Below are 4,356 nucleotides of genomic sequence, written 5' to 3' on the forward strand. Positions count from 1 at the left end.
ATAAATAAATAAATAAATAAATAAATAAATAAATAAATAAATAAATAAATAAATAAATAAGTAGTATTGCCATATTCTGGAGACTTCTTGGTGTCTCCACTTTCGTGACTGTGACCTTTATCCTTACTCATTTTCCTGAAAAAGATTTTTCAAAAGAAGTGATAGCACTGGGGGCTGTATGAGGTTTTTTCAATATAAGATAAATGGTACAAGGCTAAACTCAAAGGCTTTTATTATAGGCAAGAAAGAATGAGGTCTCAGAGATTTCCAGTCTATCTTAAAATTTATTCTTCTATACTGAGAGGGAAAAAAGGAGACTCAAATACCAGCTCTCCTTCCCTCAAGAAAAGGAGTACAGTTAATTCTCCAACAATGAGAGACTACATAGACAAATGACTTTAATGTGGTTGAAACACTAGGGATGCTCTTCACTCCACAAAGCCATCAATCCAGTCCTACTGAGAAATAAAAATCATCACAACAATAAACATTCTCATAGTGCTTGCTTGGTGTCTGAGCCCTTAAATTTTATTAATTTCATACAGTAGATAAGATTATTATCATTCCCATTTTAGAGAGAAGGAAGCAGAGAGTCATTAAAGGTTGAGGGACTTCCCAGTGGATATAAGCTGATAATCATGGAGTTGGAATTCCAACTGAGGCAATCCAGTTCCAAGGTCTGTGCTCCTAAGCACTGCCTTCTCCCAAAGGTCACATGTTACGGTTCAGGTGCATCCCAATAATAACTGGAAATCAAGTTTTGCTAGTTATTTTCAGGATAATTAGAGACACGGACAAATATGTTTTGAAAGTAAAAGGAAAGTCAATGAACACATAAGTTTTATTTTCTTCTACATGTCTACAAAAGGTCATTAAAAGGTAAATGTCCCTCTATGCTTAACTGTCTCAAAGTCTATGGAAGAAAGAGAAATAGGACATGGTAAATAATAATTATCAACAAACGTTTGTTGAATGAATGCATACAGAGAATTAATTTCTATTTATGCACTTTGGGATAGGTTAATATTTATCATCTGAGACAAATAAAAATGATGAATGATAAATAATCTGATGATGCCAGTTGTGCTTACCAAGGTTAAGAACTGAATAGAAAGGCCAATAGAATTACAAGAAATAGTGATATGCTTGAAGGAACTAAAGATAATTCACCAGAAAGGAAGAAACTATAGAAACCAGGAACACCTAATGGCTATTTCCAAACAACTGATGTCCTTTCATGTGAATCAGGGAGTAGATCTGCTCTGTCTGTGATACTTCCGGAAAACAGACATGGCCTTATAATAGAGGAAAATTACAGGTGTGCATTACAAAATAATGAGAGGCTCTATGCTAGGAATTGGGTATCAGGTAAGGCATTGGCAAGATCTCTGTCCTAACTTCAAACCCCCAAATTCTATCATTTTTTCCTAGGATTTATATATGTTAATCATGTTTCAGCTTCCATGCTGGAGAGCAGTTTTACAAATGTGTTCGAGTTAAACAGAGTCAAGAACTGTGCTTATACCTGGAGATACAAGGCTGAGTAAGATTTCAAAGAAGCTCACCTTCTAGAAAGGGAGATGAAATTTTTATATTTTAGATGGCAGAGAGGTTGAAATCTGCTGAGTTCCCTGGACTCAAAGGAAAAATAGGACTTTTGAGCTGGAAGTCAATTTAAAAATGTATTCAATGATCTAAATTTTGAGAGAGAAAACTTAGGCACCAAGACACTGTGGGGACACTCTAACCTCATACTGCTAATCATTGGTTACAGTTCATTTGCCATCTATGAATTTTAATTTTAGTACTTCCATTCTGCCAATAAAAATTTTGGGTTGTTTGATGGTCATGAAATAATTCTTTTTAGGAATATCTTTTTTTCAGGTGTTTTCTTTTTTCCTAACTTTTTCCTATGATAATTATCTTCAGGCACATTTTCTCAGAAGTTTAAGTATGAAAGTGCTATACACAAATTTAGTTTTAGTATTTTTTTTTTATTATGTTCAGTTAGCCAGCATATAGTACATCATTAGTTTTTGATGTAGCGTTCAGTGATTCATTAGTTTTAGTCTTTGGAGGACAAAATGAGAAGATTCGATGTTGGTTGAGTGTGGACACTACTGGTACATAGTTTTTTGGACCAAGGCATTTTTTCCATCAGGCTGCTCTACTGTTAGCCAAAAAGGCCTGTGAGGTCCAATGTTCTTTCCTTCCTCAGAGTTACCTCTTTCTACCCAAATTAGGTAGAAGTCAAAACCCCCTTCCTTTATTCCTCACATGCACTCCATCACCAAAGCTCAGACTTCCTACTTTCATACTATAAAATACATCTATTACTTTCCATCTGCACTTTCCCATCCTTGTCCACCATAATCTTTTGCCTAAATTCCATGACACTCTTACCCAGTTGTCCTACTTCCATCCCTGGCCATTTACAAATCATTCTTTGCACATAGTCAGGGGGAAATTTTTGTAACATAGATCACACCATCCCTCTCCTTCATAAAACCCTCAATGGATTCCCACTGCCCTCAAAACAAACTCAAAAGCAGAGCCTACAAGCTCTATGTGATCTAACCCCTGAATACCTCTCCAATATCATTTCATATTCCCCTTATCCCTCTTCATTAAACACCACATGTTCCAGCCTTTTTGGTCTCAGATATACCAATCTTTTCCCTGTTTTATAGCCTTTGTGCCTTTATGGTAAGTGTTCATGCCTAAAGTACCCTTCTTCCACCTGATTGCACTGTGGCTCCTTCTCATCCATTAGGGCCTTCAAATGCAACTCCCATTACAGTCTATCTACACTTGAACCACCCACCCCTCTTCAGTTACTCTCTATCACATCACGTTGCTTTTTTCCCTCCTAATGTTTAGCACAATTTATAAATAGCCATAAATATTATTTACTTTTCATTTTTTTTTCTTTCTCACACTTTACAAATGGGTAAATTGAGGCATAATTAGTTTGAGTACATAGTCCAGGGCCACTCAACTAGTTGGGCCCAGATTCAAAGCTAGCTGGTATGGCTTTAGGGTCAAGTTTCTAATTGTAAACAATGCTGCCTTTATTCATGCATTAAGCATTCTCAGGAGAAGAGGAATGCAAACCACTCCAGGTCCTGGGCTACCATTCGATAAGTACACCAACAATCTACTTAAAAAGGTAAAACCTACTACCAGAAGGGTGTGTCAGTGAATATTTCACAACAGCCCCAAATCAGCAGATATCTGTTATGAATGAAAAATATTTGATTCTCACTTAGAGTTTGTTGAATAGTTACCAGCTCACTCAAGTTCCCATTCATCACTGTTGCCATTCCAATGTCATATGTCATCCCAGGGGTTAAATTATCAATCTTGAATCTATTAGCATCCCTTACAAAAAACTTCATGACTTCTCTTGTATCTGATGAGGGTTTGATTTGAATGTAGACCTCATGGCCATCTGGTGGGGATTCCCACTGAAGAATCATACTGTCCTCTCCGACATCTTCAGGTTTTGCATGAACCTTCTGAGGAGGACTAATACCTTCAAGAAACAGATAAATAGGTAACACTTATCTTAGTTTATTGTTAGCATTACTCTTGCTCTGGAGTAAAAATGTCTTAATCCAATATTACTTCATGTTTAAAGTAAATTTAGCAAATCCCTACAGCACCATGACTTGAAATGGACTCAGTTTTAGAGAAAAATATGTCTTATTACTATGCAAGATTTGTCAACAAGATTAAGCACATTACACATCAAGGAAAACTAGAGTGTTTGGCAGATTCTTTAGGTTTTTAAGAGTTCCATCAGAATAACGTCCCCATTGCCAAGATTATTCATTTTTTCATCAAAGGTGCATGGGAACCTACTATGTACCCGGTAGTCACCTAGGCATGTAGAGTGCTTCAACAAAAAATAACAAAGGTCACTGCCTTATGCAGTTTATATTGTAATAGGTGGAAGGACACAATAAACGATCATATAATAAATGTGTATATTATATAGTACTTTAGATATGATAAGGTTAAGGAAAAAAAGAAAAAGTAAGCTAAGGTTAGAGAGGCCAGGAATGAAGTGGCTGTAGGGAGGAAGTTGTGGTATTAAATAGGGAATTCACTTCCTATCAACATAATAGAACACCACGTTTTAAGTTCTCATCACTCTGTGTCAGACCCATAATCTGTTCATCCTATACAACTTCACACAATTGTACTTGGTCTGACTTTAGGCATTGGCATTAATTATGTATGTAAAACTATCAGAGAATGCTAGAATAATCCAATTAGACAAACTGCCCACAAGATTCCAGGGTGAGACAACTTCAGATCTTTGTCCCTGTATAACCGCTAAACTTACAAACA

Source organism: Neomonachus schauinslandi, chromosome 5 (assembly GCF_002201575.2).
Source record: "Neomonachus schauinslandi chromosome 5, ASM220157v2, whole genome shotgun sequence".
Taxonomy (NCBI): domain Eukaryota; kingdom Metazoa; phylum Chordata; class Mammalia; order Carnivora; family Phocidae; genus Neomonachus; species Neomonachus schauinslandi.